Below are 21,362 nucleotides of genomic sequence, written 5' to 3' on the forward strand. Positions count from 1 at the left end.
AGAGCATTTGACTGCAGATCAAGAGGTCCGTAGTTCAAATCTGGGTGCCCCCTACATAGTTTTTACCCGTGTGTAATGTTATATGTATACAAGCAATGATGTGCAAATCAATTACAAAGCACTCAATGAACAAATGGGCCGTTATCATATAGTTAACCGTACTGTCTGTGTTGCCGCAACAACCCTATTTTGATGCCAGCTTTAATGTGGTTGCTTTATCTTCACTTATATTTGCAATTTGTCAGTGTAACTTATGATATCATATCACATAAGAAAACAATGTAGATTAAATGAGAGTAAATATGATATGCAGTCTTCCACCAATCTATCACAACACAGAACTCAGAAAAGCATGTGACCATACTGTTGACGCAGATACCAAAGGGAAATCACAGGGCTAGTGGCGCAACGGATAACGCGTCTGACTACGGATCAGAAGATTCTAGGTTCAAATCCTGGCTAGCTCGGATGTTTGAGCAAGGAAGTCACTTCAACAGTACGTCTCTCCAACATCGTCATGATTAGTCACCAACTGCATTAATAACTCTAGACTCTATAATGTCCTATATCCTTTTGCCATTACTACACAGGAGGGTTGGAGAGTGATCCAGACGCAGACACAAATAAATGAATTTCCGGTCCTTTGGTGAAGTTTATTACATTACATGTTACTTGTTAGACGCTTTTATCCAAAGCGACTTACATACTCAATACTGTGGACATCCCCACAGGAGCAATTTTTATAGCAAGTTTATAATGATGTTTTATTTAGAGTTTACATACCAAGGTTTAATTACAGTCAATAGTTGTGGTGAGCATCTGCCGGGCTGGTGAAATCGGTATGCTCTCTTCCTCCTGTGTCTTGTCCTTTCCTGTCACCTATGACCCCTTTTATACACCCGGTGCAGCTAAACCCCGCCACCAAGTGTTTAAAATAGTATTGCACTATACATATAAATTAAATAAACTGACATGCCATCAACACCCATAAAATGGCTCCTACATATGTTGTCACACAATTTCAAAGTTCCAACTCTGCTATAAGAATGAAGCGCTTGTGGCCGTTTCAGTATAGTGGTTAGTACTCAGCGTTGTGGCCACACAGATAAACATGTTTTTCCCCTGCAGTAATGTCCCAGAGACTCTATAATCAACTGATAGCAGGTTACCAGAGGGGGTATAGCTCAGTGGTAGAGCATTTGACTGCAGATCAAGAGGTCCCCAGTTCAAATCTGGGTGCCCCCTACATCATTTGAACCTGTGTTTAATGTTATATGTATACTGTACAAGCAATGATGTGTTGATCAATTACAAAGCACTCAATTAACAGATGGGCCGTTATCATATAGTTAACCGTACTGTCTGTGTTGCCGCAACAACTATATTTCGTTGCCAGCTTTAATGTTGTTGCTTTAAATCGCTCTATCTTCACTTCTTTTTTTAATGTGTGAGTAGATAACAATGTAGATGAAATGAGCGGAAATATGATATGCAGTCTTCCACCAATCTATCACAACACAGAACTCAGAAAAGCATGTGACCATACTGTTGACGCAGATACCAAAGGGAAATCACAGGGCTAGTGGCGCAACGGATAACGCGTCTGACTACGGATCAGAAGATTCTAGGTTCAAATCCTGGCTAGCTCGGATGTTTTAGCAAGGAACTCACTTCAACAATACGTCTCTCCAACATCGTCATGATTAGTCACCAACTGCATTAATACATATAGACTCTATAATGTCAAGCATTCACAGCTTTCTTGGAGTCTTACAGGAATTGTTAGTGTTACTTGCTGATCTTCTGTAGTTCAAAAACAAAATTGGGCCCTGAAGGACAAAGTAAGTATTTGTGTCACAATATTCAAAATCCCAACTCTGCTATAAGATCAATGAAGTGCGCGGTGAACCAAGTGGCTGTTTAGTATAGTGGTTAATAACATTTTTTGTCCTACAATAGTTTCACAGATACTGAATGTGCAACTGAAAACTGTTTAATACAGGGGGTATAGCTCAGTGGTAGAGCATTTGACTGCAGATCAAGAGGTCCCTAGTTCAAATCTGGGTGCCCCCTACATAGTTTTTACCCGTGTGTAATGTTATATGTATACAAGCAATGATGTGCAAATCAATTACAAAGCACTCAATGAACAAATGGGCCGTTATCATATAGTTAACCGTACTGTCTGTGTTGCCGCAACAACCCTATTTTGATGCCAGCTTTAATGTGGTTGCTTTATCTTCACTTATATTTGCAATTTGTCAGTGTAACTTATGATATCATATCACATAAGAAAACAATGTAGATTAAATGAGAGTAAATATGATATGCAGTCTTCCACCAATCTATCACAACACAGAACTCAGAAAAGCATGTGACCATACTGTTGACGCAGATACCAAAGGGAAATCACAGGGCTAGTGGCGCAACGGATAACGCGTCTGACTACGGATCAGAAGATTCTAGGTTCAAATCCTGGCTAGCTCGGTTAACTTTAGCCAGGAAATCACTTCAACAGTACATCTCTCCAACATCGTCATGATTAGTCACCAACTGCATTAATACATATAGACTCTATAATGTAAAGCATTCACAGCTTTCTTGGAGTCTTATAGGAATTGTTAGTGTTACTTGCTGATCTTCTGTAGTTCAAAAACAAAATTGGGCCCTGAAGGACAAAGTAAGTATTTGTGTCACAATATTCAAAATCCCAACTCTGCTATAAGATCAATGAAGTGCGCGGTGAACCAAGTGGCTGTTTAGTATAGTGGTTAATAACATTTTTTGTCCTACAATAGTTTCACAGATACTGAATGTGCAACTGAAAACTGTTTAATACAGGGGGTATAGCTCAGTGGTATAGCATTTGACTGCAGATCAAGAGGTCCCTAGTTCAAATCTGGGTGCCCCCTACATAGTTTTTTACCCGTGTGTAATGTTATATGTATACAAGCAATGATGTGCAAATAAATTACAAAGCACTCAATGAACAAATGGGCCGTTATCATATAGTTAACCGTACTGTCTGTGTTGCCGCAACAACCCTATTTCGATGCCAGCTTTAATGTGGTTGCTTTATCTTCACTTATATTTGCAATTTGTCAGTGTAACTTATGATATCATATCACATAAGAAAACAATGTAGATTAAATGAGAGTAAATATGATATGCAGTCTTCCACCAATTTATCACAACACAGAACTCAGAAAAGCATGTGACCATACTGTTGACGCAGATACCAAAGGGAAATCACAGGGCTAGTGGCGCAACGGATAACGCGTCTGACTACGGATCAGAAGATTCTAGGTTCAAATCCTGGCTAGCTCGGATGTTTTAGCAAGGAACTCACTTCAACAATACGTCTCTCCAACATCGTCATGATTAGTCACCAACTGCATTAATACATATAGACTCTATAATGTCAAGCATTCACAGCTTTCTTGGAGTCTTACAGGAATTGTTAGTGTTACTTGCTGATCTTCTGTAGTTCAAAAACAAAATTGGGCCCTGAAGGACAAAGTAAGTATTTGTGTCACAATATTCAAAATCCCAACTCTGCTATAAGATCAATGAAGTGCGCGGTGAACCAAGTGGCTGTTTAGTATAGTGGTTAATAACATTTTTTGTCCTACAATAGTTTCACAGATACTGAATGTGCAACTGAAAACTGTTTAATACAGGGGGTATAGCTCAGTGGTAGAGCATTTGACTGCAGATCAAGAGGTCCCTAGTTCAAATCTGGGTGCCCCCTACATAGTTTTTACCCGTGTGTAATGTTATATGTATACAAGCAATGATGTGCAAATCAATTACAAAGCACTCAATGAACAAATGGGCCGTTATCATATAGTTAACCGTACTGTCTGTGTTGCCGCAACAACCCTATTTTGATGCCAGCTTTAATGTGGTTGCTTTATCTTCACTTATATTTGCAATTTGTCAGTGTAACTTATGATATCATATCACATAAGAAAACAATGTAGATTAAATGAGAGTAAATATGATATGCAGTCTTCCACCAATCTATCACAACACAGAACTCAGAAAAGCATGTGACCATACTGTTGACGCAGATACCAAAGGGAAATCACAGGGCTAGTGGCGCAACGGATAACGCGTCTGACTACGGATCAGAAGATTCTAGGTTCAAATCCTGGCTAGCTCGGTTAACTTTAGCCAGGAAATCACTTCAACAGTACATCTCTCCAACATCGTCATGATTAGTCACCAACTGCATTAATACATATAGACTCTATAATGTAAAGCATTCACAGCTTTCTTGGAGTCTTATAGGAATTGTTAGTGTTACTTGCTGATCTTCTGTAGTTCAAAAACAAAATTGGGCCCTGAAGGACAAAGTAAGTATTTGTGTCACAATATTCAAAATCCCAACTCTGCTATAAGATCAATGAAGTGCGCGGTGAACCAAGTGGCTGTTTAGTATAGTGGTTAATAACATTTTTGTCCTACAATAGTTTCACAGATACTGAATGTGCAACTGAAAACTGTTTAATACAGGGGGTATAGCTCAGTGGTATAGCATTTGACTGCAGATCAAGAGGTCCCTAGTTCAAATCTGGGTGCCCCCTACATAGTTTTTACCCGTGTGTAATGTTATATGTATACAAGCAATGATGTGCAAATAAATTACAAAGCACTCAATGAACAAATGGGCCGTTATCATATAGTTAACCGTACTGTCTGTGTTGCCGCAACAACCCTATTTCGATGCCAGCTTTAATGTGGTTGCTTTATCTTCACTTATATTTGCAATTTGTCAGTGTAACTTATGATATCATATCACATAAGAAAACAATGTAGATTAAATGAGAGTAAATATGATATGCAGTCTTCCACCAATCTATCACAACACAGAACTCAGAAAAGCATGTGACCATACTGTTGACGCAGATACCAAAGTGAAATCACAGGGCTAGTGGCGCAACGGATAACGCGTCTGACTACGGATCAGAAGATTCTAGGTTCAAATCCTGGCTAGCTCGGTCAACTTTATTCAGGAAATCATTTCAACAGTACATCTCTCCAACGTAAACATGAATAGTCATTAGCCGCTTTCACACCAAATACTTTTCCGTACTTAGTTCCCAGCACTGAGAACCCCCATGGAACTAATGGCGCGTTTCCACTGCAGCGGGTAGCCCCGTTTAAGCGTCCTTAACCGTCCTCAAGCGGCCAGGCCGGTTTTTGGTGGCGTTTCCATATAGCCTAGTACCGGCTAGCGGGTACTTTTTCCCTTCTTTTTCCGGCCTCATAAAATCGTGGTTCCCTCAGACCAGGGCCAGGGCTGAACTAATGACGTCAACACTCTCGACTGCTGATTGGTCAGAGAGAATCGTCACAAGATTGCGCGCGAGTTCATCCCTAGCGTCGCATATATATCTAGAAGCAAGCTTGCAGCATTTTTATACACAGCATTTTGTAAACGGAGGAGCTACAAAAATGGCTACTTCTAAGAAAAGCACACCGTGGTCGACCGAGGAGGTGACGACGTTCCTTCATCTCATTGGGGATGATAAAATCCAGCGGGAGCTCGACGGAACAACTCGAAATGTGAACAAAAACAAAGCCGATCGCCCCGCCTACACTGCGTTGCTAGCCCAGGTCCTAAACTGTAATGGAAATGCGCCACGGCCTGGGCCGGCCAGCGAGGCAGCCCGAGGCCAGAGCGAGGACGCTTAGGAACGCTTAAACGGGGCTACCCCGCTGCAGTGGAAACGCGCCATAAGCGGCGATCGCGTTCACACCGGAATAAGTTCCTTGAGGGAAGATTACGCATATGAAGCCGTTGATGTCACTTCTTCTTCTTCTGCTTTGGGTTTACTGGCAGGCAGCAAACAACTTCACGGCGTATACTGCCAACCGAAGTCCCCGGAGTTGGGGTAGTCGCCAGAACGCCCGACACCTCCTCAATCACTCCACCGCTCCAATGTTTTTTTATGTGTTTGCCACAAGTTATGCTCTCTCCGTTGGTGCGCGGGCTAATGCTAATAATGCTAATGCCATCAAATACAATGGCGGCTTCGAAAAACTTTTCCGAGTTTTACGGGGCGTGGTTTTGCAATTCGCCCAGCCAATCAGAAATTGGAACCCTATAATGTCAAGCATTCCCAGCATTCATAGGACTTTTTAGAATGACTTGCTAATCATCTGTTTTTTTCAAAAACAAAATTCGGCCCCTGAATGACAAAATCCTTTAAAGTATGTTGTCACACAATATCAAAGTTCCAACTCTGCTATAAGAATGAAGCGCTTGTGGCCGTTTCAGTATAGTGGGTAGTACTGAGCGTTGTGGCCACACAGATAAACATGTTTTTCCCCTGCAGTAATGTCCCAGAGGACTCTATAATCAACTGATAGCAGGTTACCAGAAGGGGTATAGCTCAGTGGTAGAGCATTTGACTGCAGATCAAGAGGTCCCCAGTTCAAATCTGGGTGCCCCCTACATAATTTGAACCTGTGTTTAATGTTATATGTATACAAGCAATGATGTGTTGATCAATTACAAAGCACTCAATTAACAGATGGGCCATTATCATATAGTTAACCGTACTGTCTGTGTTGCCGCAACAACTATATTTCGATGCCAGCTTTAATGTTGTTGCTTTAAATCGCTCTATCTTCACTTCTTTTTTTAATGTGTGAGTAGATAACAATGTAGATGAAATGAGCGGAAATATGATATGCAGTCTTCCACCAATCTATTACAACACAGAACTCAGAAAAGCATGTGACCATACTGTTGACGCAGATACCAAAGGGAAATCACAGGGCTAGTGGCGCAACGGATAACGCGTCTGACTACGGATCAGAAGATTCTAGGTTCAAATCCTGGCTAGCTCGGATGTTTTAGCAAGGAACTCACTTCAACAATACGTCTCTCCAACATCGTCATGATTAGTCACCAACTGCATTAATACATATAGACTCTATAATGTCAAGCATTCACAGCTTTCTTGGAGTCTTATAGGAATTGTTAGTGTTACTTGCTGATCTTCTGTAGTTCAAAAACAAAATTGGGCCCTGAAGGACAAAGTAAGTATTTGTTGTCACAATATTCAAAATCCCAACTCTGCTATAAGATCAATGAAGTGCGCGGTGAACCAAGTGGCTGTTTAGTATAGTGGTTAATAACATTTTTTGTCCTACAATAGTTTCACAGATATTGAATGTGCAACTGAAAACTATTTAATACAGGGGGTATAGCTCAGTGGTAGAGCATTTGACTGCAGATCAAGAGGTCCCTAGTTCAAATCTGGGTGCCCCCTACATAGTTTTTACCCGTGTGTAATGTTATATGTATACAAGCAATGATGTGCAAATCAATTACAAAGCACTCAATGAACAAATGGGCCGTTATCATATAGTTAACCGTACTGTCTGTGTTGCCGCAACAACCCTATTTCGATGCCAGCTTTAGTGTGGTTGCTTTATCTTCACTTATATTTGCAATTTGTCAGTGTAACTTATGATATCATATCACATAAGAAAACAATGTAGATTAAATGAGAGTAAATATGATATGCAGTCTTCCACCAATCTATCACAACACAGAACTCAGAAAAGCATGTGACCATACTGTTGACGCAGATACCAAAGGAAAATCACAGGGCTAGTGGCGCAACGGATAATGCGTCTGACTACGGATCAGAATATTCTAGGTTCAAATCCTGGCTAGCTCGGTTAACTTTAGCCAGGAAATCACTTCAACAGTACATCTCTCCAACGTAAACATGAATAGTCATTAGCCGCTTTCACACCAAATACTTTGCCGTACTTAGTTCCCAGCACTGAGAACCCCCATGGAACTAAGCGGTGATCGCGTTCACACCGGAATAAGTTCCTTGAGGGAAGATTACGCATATGAAGCCGTTGATATCACTTCTTCTTCTTCTGCTTTGGGTTTACTGGCAGGCAGCAAACAACTTCACGGCGTATACTGCCAACCGAAGTCCCCGGAGTTGGGGTAGTCGCCAGAACGCCGACACCTCCTCATCACTCCACCGCTCCAATGTTTTTTTATGTGTTGCCACAAGTTATTCTCTCTCCGTTGGTGCGCGGGCTAATGCTAATAATGCTAATGCCATCAAATACAATGGCGGCTTCGAAAAACTTTTCCGAGTTTTACGGGGCGTGGTTTGCAATTCGCCCAGCCAATCAGAAATTGGAACCCTATAATGTCAAGCATTCCCAGCATTCATAGGACTTTTTAGAATGACTTGCTAATCATCTGTTTTTTCAAAAACAAAATTCGGCCCTGAATGACAAAATCCTTTAAAGTATGTTGTCACACAATATCAAAGTTCCAACTCTGCTATAAGAATGAAGCGCTTGTGGCCGTTTCAGTATAGTGGGTAGTACTCAGCGTTGTGGCCACACAGATAAACATGTTTTTCCCCTGCAGTAATGTCCCAGAGACTCTATAATCAACTGATAGCAGGTTACCAGAGGGGGTATAGCTCAGTGGTAGAGCATTTGACTGCAGATCAAGAGGTCCCCAGTTCAAATCTGGGTGCCCCCCTACATAGTTTGTACCCGTGTTTAATGTTATATGTATACAAGCAATAAGAAAACAATGTAGATTAAATGAAAGGAAATATAATATTCAGTCTTCCACCAATCTATCACAACACAAAACTCAGAAAAACATCTTGCCATACCGTTGACACAGATGGCACAGGGAATTCACAGGGCTAGTGGCGCAACGGATAAAGCGTCTGACTACAGATCAGAAGATTCTAAGTTCAAATCCTGGCTAGCTCGGATCCTTTGAGACAGGAAATCACTTCAACAGTACATCTCTCCAATATATAAATGAATAGTCATTGAACATCTGGTACTATGGGTTAATGGGCTTTCACCAACTGCATAAATAACCCTGAACCCTATAATGTCAAGCATTTCCAGCATTCATGGAAGCTCGTAGGGCTTTTTAGAATTACTTGTTAATCATCTGTTTTTTCAAAAACAAAATTCGGCCCTGAACGACAAAATCCTTTAAAGTATGTTGTCACACAATATCAAAGTTCCAACTCTGCTATAAGAATGAAGCGCTTGTGGCCGTTTCAGTATAGTGGGTAGTACTCAGCGTTGTGGCCACACAGATAAACATGTTTTTCCCCTGCAGTAATGTCCCAGAGACTCTATAATCAACTGATAAGAAAATAATGTAGATTAAATGAGAGGAAATATAATATCCAGTCTTCCACCAATATATCACAACACAGAACTCAGAAAAACATCTTGCCATACTGTTGACGCAGATACTAGCGGGAAATCACAGGGCTAGTGGCGCAACGGATAACGCGTCTGACTACGGATCAGAAGATTCTAGGTTCAAATCCTGGCTAGCTCGGATGTTTGAGCAAGGAAGTCACTTCAACAATACGTCTCTCCAACATCGTCATGATTAGTCACCAACTGCATTAATAACTCTAGACTCTATAATGTCCTATATCCTTTTGCCATTACTACACAGGAGGGTTGGAGAGTGATCCAGACGCAGACACAAATAAATGAATTTCCGGTCCTTTGGTGAAGTTTATTACATTACATGTTACTTGTTAGACGCTTTTATCCAAAGCGACTTACATACTCAATACTGTGGACATCCCCACAGGATCAATTTTTATAGCAAGTTTATAATGATGTTTTATTTAGCGTTTACATACCAAGGTTTAATTACAGTCAATAGTTGTGGTGAGCATCTGCCGGGCTGGTGAAATCGGTATCCTCTCTTCCTCCTGTGTCTCGTCCTTTCCTGTCACCTATGACCCCTTTTATACACCCGGTGCAGCTAAACCCCGCCACCAAGTGTTTAAAATAGTATTGCACTATACATATAAATTAAATAAACTGACATGCCATCAACACCCATAAAATGGCTCCTACATATGTTGTCACACAATTTCAAAGTTCCAACTCTGCTATAAGAATGAAGCGCTTGTGGCCGTTTCAGTATAGTGGTTAGTACTCAGCGTTGTGGACCACACAGATAAACATGTTTTTCCCCTGCAGTAATGTCCCAGAGACTCTATAATCAACTGATAGCAGATTACCAGAGGGGGTATAGCTCAGTGGTAGAGCATTTGACTGCAGATCAAGAGGTCCCCAGTTCAAATCTGGGTGCCCCCTACATAATTTGAACCTGTGTTTAATGTTATATGTACAAGCAATAATGTGTTGATCAATTACAAAGCACTCAATTAACAGATGGGCCGTTATCATATAGTTAACCGTACTGTCTGTGTTGCCGCAACAACTATATTTCGATGCCAGCTTTAATGTTGTTGCTTTAAATCGCTCTATCTTCACTTCTTTTTTTAATGTGTGAGTAGATAACAATGTAGATGAAATGAGCGGAAATATGATATGCAGTCTTCCACCAATCTATCACAACACAGAACTCAGAAAAGCATGTGACCATACTGTTGACGCAGATACCAAAGGGAAATCACAGGGCTAGTGGCGCAACGGATAACGCGTCTGACTACGGATCAGAAGATTCTAGGTTCAAATCCTGGCTAGCTCGGATGTTTTAGCAAGGAACTCACTTCAACAATACGTCTCTCCAACATCGTCATGATTAGTCACCAACTGCATTAATACATATAGACTCTATAATGTCAAGCATTCACAGCTTTCTTGGAGTCTTATAGGAATTGTTAGTGTTACTTGCTGATCTTCTGTAGTTCAAAAACAAAATTGGGCCCTGAAGGACAAAGTAAGTATTTGTTGTCACAATATTCAAAATCCCAACTCTGCTATAAGATCAATGAAGTGCGCGGTGAACCAAGTGGCTGTTTAGTATAGTGGTTAATAACATTTTTTGTCCTACAATAGTTTCACAGATATTGAATGTGCAACTGAAAACTATTTAATACAGGGGGTATAGCTCAGTGGTAGAGCATTTGACTGCAGATCAAGAGGTCCGTAGTTCAAATCTGGGTGCCCCCTACATAGTTTTTACCCGTGTGTAATGTTATATGTATACAAGCAATGAGGTGCAAATCAATTACAAAGCACTCAATGAACAAATGGGCCGTTATCATATAGTTAACCGTACTGTCTGTGTTGCCGCAACAACCCTATTTCGATGCCAGCTTTAATGTGGTTGCTTTATCTTCACTTATATTTGCAATTTGTCAGTGTAACTTATGATATCATATCACATAAGAAAACAATGTAGATTAAATGAGAGTAAATATGATATGCAGTCTTCCACCAATCTATCACAACACAGAACTCAGAAAAGCATGTGACCATACTGTTGACGCAGATACCAAAGGGAAATCGCAGGGCTAGTGGCGCAACGGATAACGCGTCTGACTACGGATCAGAAGATTCTAGGTTCAAATCCTGGCTAGCTCGGTTAACTTTAGCCAGGAAATCACTTCAACAGTACATCTCTCCAACGTAAACATGAATAGTCATTAGCCGCTTTCCAAATACTTTGCCGTACTTAGTTCCCAGCACTGAGAACCCCCATGGAACTAAGCGGCGATCGCGTTCACACCGGAATAAGTTCCTTGAGGGAAGATTACGCATATGAAGCCGTTGATATCACTTCTTCTTCTTCTGCTTTGGGTTTACTGGCAGGCAGCAAACAACTTCACGGCGTATACTGCCAACCGAAGTCCCCGGAGTTGGGGTAGTCGTCAGAACGCCGACACCTCCTCATCACTCCACCGCTCCAATGTTTTTTTATGTGTTGCCACAAGTTATTCTCTCTCCGTTGGTGCGCGGGCTAATGCTAATAATGCTAATGCCATCAAATACAATGGCGGCTTCGAAAAACTTTTCCGAGTTTTAAGGGGCGTGGTTTGCAATTCGCCCAGCCAATCAGAAATTGGAACCCTATAATGTCAAGCATTCCCAGCATTCATAGGACTTTTTAGAATGACTTGCTAATCATCTGTTTTTTCAAAAACAAAATTCGGCCCTGAATGACAAAATCCTTTAAAATATGTTGTCACACAATATCAAAGTTCCAACTCTGCTATAAGAATGAAGCGCTTGTGGCCGTTTCAGTATAGTGGGTAGTACTCAGCGTTGTGGCCACACAGATAAACATGTTTTTCCCCTGCAGTAATGTCCCAGAGACTCTATAATCAACTGATAGCAGGTTACCAGAGGGGGTATAGCTCAGTGGTAGAGCATTTGACTGCAGATCAAGAGGTCCCCAGTTCAAATCTGGGTGCCCCCTACATAATTTGAACCTATGTTTAATGTTATATGTATACAAGCAATGATGTGTTGATCAATTACAAAGCACTCAATTAACAGATGGGCCGTTATCATATACTTATGATAACCGTACTGTCTGTGTTGCCGCAACAACTATATTTCGATGCCAGCTTTAATGTTGTTGCTTTAAATCGCTCTATCTTCACTTCTTTTTTTAATGTGTGAGTAGATAACAATGTAGATGAAATGAGCGGAAATATGATATGCAGTCTTTCACCAATCTATCACAACAAAGAACTCAGAAAAGCATGTGACCATACTGTTGACGCAGATACCAAAGGGAAATCACAGGGCTAGTGGCGCAACGGATAACGCGTCTGACTACGGATCAGAAGATTTTAGGTTCAAATCCTGGCTAGCTCGGATGTTTTAGCAAGGAACTCACTTCAACAATACGTCTCTCCAACATCGTCATGATTAGTCACCAACTGCATTAATACATATAGACTCTATAATGTCAAGCATTCACAGCTTTCTTGGAGTCTTATAGGAATTGTTAGTGTTACTTGCTGATCTTCTGTAGTTCAAAAACAAAATTGGGCCCTGAAGGACAAAGTAAGTATTTGTTGTCACAATATTCAAAATCCCAACTCTGCTATAAGATCAATGAAGTGCGCGGTGAACCAAGTGGCTGTTTAGTATAGTGGTTAATAACATTTTTTGTCCTACAATAGTTTCACAGATATTGAATGTGCAACTGAAAACTATTTAATACAGGGGGTATAGCTCAGTGGTAGAGCATTTGACTGCAGATCAAGAGGTCCGTAGTTCAAATCTGGGTGCCCCCTACATAGTTTTTACCCGTGTGTAATGTTATATGTATACAAGCAATGATGTGCAAATCAATTACAAAGCACTCAATGAACAAATGGGCCGTTATCATATAGTTAACCGTACTGTCTGTGTTGCCGCAACAACCCTATTTTGATGCCAGCTTTAATGTGGTTGCTTTATCTTCACTTATATTTGCAATTTGTCAGTGTAACTTATGATATCATATCACATAAGAAAACAATGTAGATTAAATGAGAGTAAATATGATATGCAGTCTTCCACCAATCTATCACAACACAGAACTCAGAAAAGCATGTGACCATACTGTTGACGCAGATACCAAAGGGAAATCACAGGGCTAGTGGCGCAACGGGAAACGCGTCTGACTACGGATCAGAAGATTCTAGGTTCAAATCCTGGCTAGCTCGGTTAACTTTAGCCAGGAAATCACTTCAACAGTACATCTCTCCAACATCGTCATGATTAGTCACCAACTGCATTAATACATATAGACTCTATAATGTCAAGCATTCACAGCTTTCTTGGAGTCTTATAGGAATTGTTAGTGTTACTTGCTGATCTTCTGTAGTTCAAAAACAAAATTGGGCCCTGAAGGACAAAGTAAGTATTTGTGTCACAATATTCAAAATCCCAACTCTGCTATAAGATCAATGAAGTGCGCGGTGAACCAAGTGGCTGTTTAGTATAGTGGTTAATAACATTTTTTGTCCTACAATAGTTTCACAGATACTGAATGTGCAACTGAAAACTGTTTAATACAGGGGGTATAGCTCAGTGGTATAGCATTTGACTGCAGATCAAGAGGTCCCTAGTTCAAATCTGGGTGCCCCCTACATAGTTTTTACCCGTGTGTAATGTTATATGTATACAAGCAATGATGTGCAAATAAATTACAAAGCACTCAATGAACAAATGGGCCGTTATCATATAGTTAACCGTACTGTCTGTGTTGCCGCAACAACCCTATTTCGATGCCAGCTTTAATGTGGTTGCTTTATCTTCACTTATATTTGCAATTTGTCAGTGTAACTTATGATATCATATCACATAAGAAAACAATGTAGATTAAATGAGAGTAAATATGATATGCAGTCTTCCACCAATCTATCACAACACAGAACTCAGAAAAGCATGTGACCATACTGTTGACGCAGATACCAAAGGGAAATCACAGGGCTAGTGGCGCAACGGATAACGCGTCTGACAACGGATCAAAAGATTCTAGGTTCAAATCCTGGCTAGCTCGGTCAACTTTATTCAGGAAATCATTTCAACAGTACATCTCTCCAACGTAAACATGAATAGTCATTAGCCGCTTTCACACCAAATACTTTTCCGTACTTAGTTCCCAGCACTGAGAACCCCCATGGAACTAATGGCGCGTTTCCACTGCAGCGGGTAGCCCCGTTTAAGCGTCCTTAACCGTCCTCAAGCGGCCAGGCCGGTTTTTGGTGGCGTTTCCATATAGCCTAGTACCGGCTAGCGGGTACTTTTTTCCCTCTTTTCCGGCCTCATAAAATCGTGGTTCCCTCAGACCAGGGCCAGGGCTGAACTAATGACGTCAACACTCTCGACTGCTGATTGGTCAGAGAGAATCGTCACAAGATTGCGCGCGAGTTCATCCCTAGCGTCGCATATATATCTAGAAGCAAGCTTGCAGCATTTTTATACACAGCATTTTGTAAACGGAGGAGCTACAAAAATGGCTACTTCTAAGAAAAGCACACCGTGGTCGACCGAGGAGGTGACGACGTTCCTTCATCTCATTGGGGATGATAAAATCCAGCGGGAGCTCGACGGAACAACTCGAAATGTGAACAAAAACAAAGCCGATCGCCCCGCCTACACTGCGTTGCTAGCCCAGGTCCTAAACTGTAATGGAAATGCGCCACGGCCTGGGCCGGCCAGCGAGGCAGCCCGAGGCCAGAGCGAGGACGCTTAGGAACGCTTAAACGGGGCTACCCCGCTGCAGTGGAAACGCGCCATAAGCGGCGATCGCGTTCACACCGGAATAAGTTCCTTGAGGGAAGATTACGCATATGAAGCCGTTGATATCACTTCTTCTTCTTCTGCTTTGGGTTTACTGGCAGGCAGCAAACAACTTCACGGCGTATACTGCCAACCGAAGTCCCCGGAGTTGGGGTAGTCGCCAGAACGCCGACACCTCCTCATCACTCCACCGCTCCAATGTTTTTTTATGTGTTGCCACAAGTTATTCTCTCTCCGTTGGTGCGCGGGCTAATGCTAATAATGCTAATGCCATCAAATACAATGGCGGCTTCGAAAAACTTTTCCGAGTTTTACGGGGCGTGGTTTGCAATTCGCCCAGCCAATCAGAAATTGGAACCCTATAATGTCAAGCATTCCCAGCATTCATAGGACTTTTTAGAATGACTTGCTAATCATCTGTTTTTTCAAAAACAAAATTCGGCCCTGAATGACAAAATCCTTTAAAGTATGTTGTCACACAATATCAAAGTTCCAACTCTGCTATAAGAATGAAGCGCTTGTGGCCGTTTCAGTATAGTGGGTAGTACTCAGCGTTGTGGCCACACAGATAAACATGTTTTTCCCCTGCAGTAATGTCCCAGAGACTCTATAATCAACTGATAGCAGGTTACCAGAGGGGGTATAGCTCAGTGGTAGAGCATTTGACTGCAGATCAAGAGGTCCCCAGTTCAAATCTGGGTGCCCCCTACATAGTTTGTACCCGTGTTTAATGTTATATGTATACAAGCAATAAGAAAACAATGTAGATTAAATGAAAGGAAATATAATATTCAGTCTTCCACCAATCTATCACAACACAAAACTCAGAAAAACATCTTGCCATACCGTTGACACAGATGGCACAGGGAATTCACAGGGCTAGTGGCGCAACGGATAAAGCGTCTGACTACAGATCAGAAGATTCTAAGTTCAAATCCTGGCTAGCTCGGATCCTTTGAGACAGGAAATCACTTCAACAGTACATCTCTCCAATATATAAATGAATAGTCATTGAACATCTGGTACTATGGGTTAATGGGCTTTCACCAACTGCATAAATAACCCTGAACCCTATAATGTCAAGCATTTCCAGCATTCATGGAAGCTCGTAGGGCTTTTTAGAATTACTTGTTAATCATCTGTTTTTTCAAAAACAAAATTCGGCCCTGAACGACAAAATCCTTTAAAGTATGTTGTCACACAATATCAAAGTTCCAACTCTGCTATAAGAATGAAGCGCTTGTGGCCGTTTCAGTATAGTGGGTAGTACTCAGCGTTGTGGCCACACAGATAAACATGTTTTTCCCCTGCAGTAATGTCCCAGAGACTCTATAATCAACTGATAAGAAAATAATGTAGATTAAATGAGAGGAAATATAATATCCAGTCTTCCACCAATATATCACAACACAGAACTCAGAAAAACATCTTGCCATACTGTTGACGCAGATACTAGCGGGAAATCACAGGGCTAGTGGCGCAACGGATAACGCGTCTGACTACGGATCAGAAGATTCTAGGTTCAAATCCTGGCTAGCTCGGATGTTTGAGCAAGGAAGTCACTTCAACAATACGTCTCTCCAACATCGTCATGATTAGTCACCAACTGCATTAATAACTCTAGACTCTATAATGTCCTATATCCTTTTGCCATTACTACACAGGAGGGTTGGAGAGTGATCCAGACGCAGACACAAATAAATGAATTTCCGGTCCTTTGGTGAAGTTTATTACATTACATGTTACTTGTTAGACGCTTTTATCCAAAGCGACTTACATACTCAATACTGTGGACATCCCCACAGGAGCAATTTTTATAGCAAGTTTATAATGATGTTTTATTTAGCGTTTACATACCAAGGTTTAATTACAGTCAATAGTTGTGGTGAGCATGCCGGGCTGGTGAAATCGGTATCCTCTCTTCCTCCTGTGTCTCGTCCTTTCCTGTCACCTATGACCCCTTTTATACACCCGGTGCAGCTAAACCCCGCCACCAAGTGTTTAAAATAGTATTGCACTATACATATAAATTAAATAAACTGACATGCCATCAACACCCATAAAATGGCTCCTACATATGTTGTCACACAATTTCAAAGTTCCAACTCTGCTATAAGAATGAAGCGCTTGTGGCCGTTTCAGTATAGTGGTTAGTACTCAGCGTTGTGACCACACAGATAAACATGTTTTTCCCCTGCAGTAATGTCCCAGAGACTCTATAATCAACTGATAGCAGATTACCAGAGGGGGTATAGCTCAGTGGTAGAGCATTTGACTGCAGATCAAGAGGTCCCCAGTTCAAATCTGGGTGCCCCCTACATAATTTGAACCTATGTTTAATGTTATATGTATACAAGCAATGATGTGTTGATCAATTACAAAGCACTCAATTAACAGATGGGCCGTTATCATATACTTATGATAACCGTACTGTCTGTGTTGCCGCAACAACTATATTTCGATGCCAGCTTTAATGTTGTTGCTTTAAATCGCTCTATCTTCACTTCTTTTTTAATGTGTGAGTAGATAACAATGTAGATGAAATGAGCGGAAATATCATATGCAGTCTTTCACCAATCTATCACAACAAAGAACTCAGAAAAGCATGTGACCATACTGTTGACGCAGATACCAATGGGAAAGTCACAGGGCTAGTGGCGCAACGGATAACGCGTCTGACTACGGATCAGAAGATTCTAGGTTCAAATCCTGGCTAGCTCGGATGTTTTAGCAAGGAACTCACTTCAACAATACGTCTCTCCAACATCGTCATGATTAGTCACCAACTGCATTAATACATATAGACTCTATAATGTCAAGCATTCACAGCTTTCTTGGAGTCTTATAGGAATTGTTAGTGTTACTTGCTGATCTTCTGTAGTTCAAAAACAAAATTGGGCCCTGAAGGACAAAGTAAGTATTTGTTGTCACAATATTCAAAATCCCAACTCTGCTATAAGATCAATGAAGTGCGCGGTGAACCAAGTGGCTGTTTAGTATAGTGGTTAATAACATTTTTTGTCCTACAATAGTTTCACAGATATTGAATGTGCAACTGAAAACTATTTAATACAGGGGGTATAGCTCAGTGGTAGAGCATTTGACTGCAGATCAAGAGGTCCGTAGTTCAAATCTGGGTGCCCCCTACATAGTTTTTACCCGTGTGTAATGTTATATGTATACAAGCAATGATGTGCAAATCAATTACAAAGCACTCAATGAACAAATGGGCCGTTATCATATAGTTAACCGTACTGTCTGTGTTGCCGCAACAACCCTATTTTGATGCCAGCTTTAATGTGGTTGCTTTATCTTCACTTATATTTGCAATTTGTCAGTGTAACTTATGATATCATATCACATAAGAAAACAATGTAGATTAAATGAGAGTAAATATGATATGCAGTCTTCCACCAATCTATCACAACACAGAACTCAGAAAAGCATGTGACCATACTGTTGACGCAGATACCAAAGGGAAATCACAGGGCTAGTGGCGCAACGGATAACGCGTCTGACTACGGATCAGAAGATTCTAGGTTCAAATCCTGGCTAGCTCGGATGTTTGAGCAAGGAAGTCACTTCAACAGTACGTCTCTCCAACATCGTCATGATTAGTCACCAACTGCATTAATAACTCTAGACTCTATAATGTCCTATATCCTTTTGCCATTACTACACAGGAGGGTTGGAGAGTGATCCAGACGCAGACACAAATAAATGAATTTCCGGTCCTTTGGTGAAGTTTATTACATTACATGTTACTTGTTAGACGCTTTTATCCAAAGCGACTTACATACTCAATACTGTGGACATCCCCACAGGAGCAATTTTTATAGCAAGTTTATAATGATGTTTTATTTAGAGTTTACATACCAAGGTTTAATTACAGTCAATAGTTGTGGTGAGCATCTGCCGGGCTGGTGAAATCGGTATGCTCTCTTCCTCCTGTGTCTTGTCCTTTCCTGTCACCTATGACCCCTTTTATACACCCGGTGCAGCTAAACCCCGCCACCAAGTGTTTAAAATAGTATTGCACTATACATATAAATTAAATAAACTGACATGCCATCAACACCCATAAAATGGCTCCTACATATGTTGTCACACAATTTCAAAGTTCCAACTCTGCTATAAGAATGAAGCGCTTGTGGCCGTTTCAGTATAGTGGTTAGTACTCAGCGTTGTGGCCACACAGATAAACATGTTTTTCCCCTGCAGTAATGTCCCAGAGACTCTATAATCAACTGATAGCAGGTTACCAGAGGGGGTATAGCTCAGTGGTAGAGCATTTGACTGCAGATCAAGAGGTCCCCAGTTCAAATCTGGGTGCCCCCCTACATAATTTGAACCTGTGTTTAATGTTATATGTATACTGTACAAGCAATGATGTGTTGATCAATTACAAAGCACTCAATTAACAGATGGGCCGTTATCATATAGTTAACCGTACTGTCTGTGTTGCCGCAACAACTATATTTCGTTGCCAGCTTTAATGTTGTTGCTTTAAATCGCTCTATCTTCACTTCTTTTTTTAATGTGTGAGTAGATAACAATGTAGATGAAATGAGCGGAAATATGATATGCAGTCTTCCACCAATCTATCACAACACAGAACTCAGAAAAGCATGTGACCATACTGTTGACGCAGATACCAAAGGGAAATCACAGGGCTAGTGGCGCAACGGATAACGCGTCTGACTACGGATCAGAAGATTCTAGGTTCAAATCCTGGCTAGCTCGGATGTTTTAGCAAGGAACTCACTTCAACAATACGTCTCTCCAACATCGTCATGATTAGTCACCAACTGCATTAATACATATAGACTCTATAATGTCAAGCATTCACAGCTTTCTTGGAGTCTTACAGGAATTGTTAGTGTTACTTGCTGATCTTCTGTAGTTCAAAAACAAAATTGGGCCCTGAAGGACAAAGTAAGTATTTGTGTCACAATATTCAAAATCCCAACTCTGCTATAAGATCAATGAAGTGCGCGGTGAACCAAGTGGCTGTTTAGTATAGTGGTTAATAACATTTTTTGTCCTACAATAGTTTCACAGATACTGAATGTGCAACTGAAAAACTGTTTAATACAGGGGGTATAGCTCAGTGGTAGAGCATTTGACTGCAGATCAAGAGGTCCCTAGTTCAAATCTGGGTGCCCCCTACATAGTTTTTACCCGTGTGTAATGTTATATGTATACAAGCAATGATGTGCAAATCAATTACAAAGCACTCAATGAACAAATGGGCCGTTATCATATAGTTAACTGTACTGTCTGTGTTGCCGCAACAACCCTATTTTGATGCCAGCTTTAATGTGGTTGCTTTATCTTCACTTATATTTGCAATTTGTCAGTGTAACTTATGATATCATATCACATAAGAAAACAATGTAGATTAAATGAGAGTAAATATGATATGCAGTCTTCCACCAATCTATCACAACACAGAACTCAGAAAAGCATGTGACCATACTGTTGACGCAGATACCAAAGGGAAATCACAGGGCTAGTGGCGCAACGGATAACGCGTCTGACTACGGATCAGAAGATTCTAGGTTCAAATCCTGGCTAGCTCGGTTAACTTTAGCCAGGAAATCACTTCAACAGTACATCTCTCCAACATCGTCATGATTAGTCACCAACTGCATTAATACATATAGACTCTATAATGTCAAGCATTCACAGCTTTCTTGGAGTCTTATAGGAATTGTTAGTGTTACTTGCTGATCTTCTGTAGTTCAAAAACAAAATTGGGCCCTGAAGGACAAAGTAAGTATTTGTGTCACAATATTCAAAATCCCAACTCTGCTATAAGATCAATGAAGTGCGCGGTGAACCAAGTGGCTGTTTAGTATAGTGGTTAATAACATTTTTTGTCCTACAATAGTTTCACAGATACTGAATGTGCAACTGAAAACTGTTTAATACAGGGGGTATAGCTCAGTGGTATAGCATTTGACTGCAGATCAAGAGGTCCCTAGTTCAAATCTGGGTGCCCCCTACATAGTTTTTACCCGTGTGTAATGTTATATGTATACAAGCAATGATGTGCAAATAAATTACAAAGCACTCAATGAACAAATGGGCCGTTATCATATAGTTAACCGTACTGTCTGTGTTGCCGCAACAACCCTATTTCGATGCCAGCTTTAATGTGGTTGCTTTATCTTCACTTATATTTGCAATTTGTCAGTGTAACTTATGATATCATATCACATAAGAAAACAATGTAGATTAAATGAGAGTAAATATGATATGCAGTCTTCCACCAATCTATCACAACACAGAACTCAGAAAAGCATGTGACC

The 21,362-nt window shown here is 40.8% G+C and overlaps 1 protein-coding gene and 10 non-coding genes across 12 annotated transcripts in view; 10 read left to right on the forward strand and 1 right to left on the reverse strand.

The window, feature by feature from the left end:
- LOC117536251 (cilia- and flagella-associated protein 54-like) overlaps window positions 1-21,362 on the reverse strand; it is a 158,924-nt gene that overhangs the window by 25,224 nt on the left and 112,338 nt on the right. The gene's annotated exons all lie outside the window — the stretch shown is intronic.
- On the forward strand, window positions 1,174-1,245 carry trnac-gca. Its single transcript has one exon. It is a non-coding gene; the product is annotated as a tRNA-Cys (tRNA).
- On the forward strand, window positions 3,680-3,751 carry trnac-gca. The gene has a single exon. It is a non-coding gene; the product is annotated as a tRNA-Cys (tRNA).
- trnac-gca lies at window positions 7,215-7,286 on the forward strand. Its single transcript has one exon. It is a non-coding gene; the product is annotated as a tRNA-Cys (tRNA).
- On the forward strand, window positions 8,468-8,539 carry trnac-gca. The gene has a single exon. It is a non-coding gene; the product is annotated as a tRNA-Cys (tRNA).
- On the forward strand, window positions 10,081-10,152 carry trnac-gca. Its single transcript has one exon. It is a non-coding gene; the product is annotated as a tRNA-Cys (tRNA).
- trnac-gca lies at window positions 12,152-12,223 on the forward strand. Its single transcript has one exon. It is a non-coding gene; the product is annotated as a tRNA-Cys (tRNA).
- On the forward strand, window positions 15,685-15,756 carry trnac-gca. Its single transcript has one exon. It is a non-coding gene; the product is annotated as a tRNA-Cys (tRNA).
- On the forward strand, window positions 17,294-17,365 carry trnac-gca. Its single transcript has one exon. It is a non-coding gene; the product is annotated as a tRNA-Cys (tRNA).
- trnac-gca lies at window positions 19,315-19,386 on the forward strand. Its single transcript has one exon. It is a non-coding gene; the product is annotated as a tRNA-Cys (tRNA).
- trnac-gca lies at window positions 20,145-20,216 on the forward strand. Its single transcript has one exon. It is a non-coding gene; the product is annotated as a tRNA-Cys (tRNA).

The sequence above is a fragment of the Gymnodraco acuticeps genome, unplaced genomic scaffold (genome assembly GCF_902827175.1).
Source record: "Gymnodraco acuticeps unplaced genomic scaffold, fGymAcu1.1, whole genome shotgun sequence".
NCBI lineage: Eukaryota > Metazoa > Chordata > Actinopteri > Perciformes > Bathydraconidae > Gymnodraco > Gymnodraco acuticeps.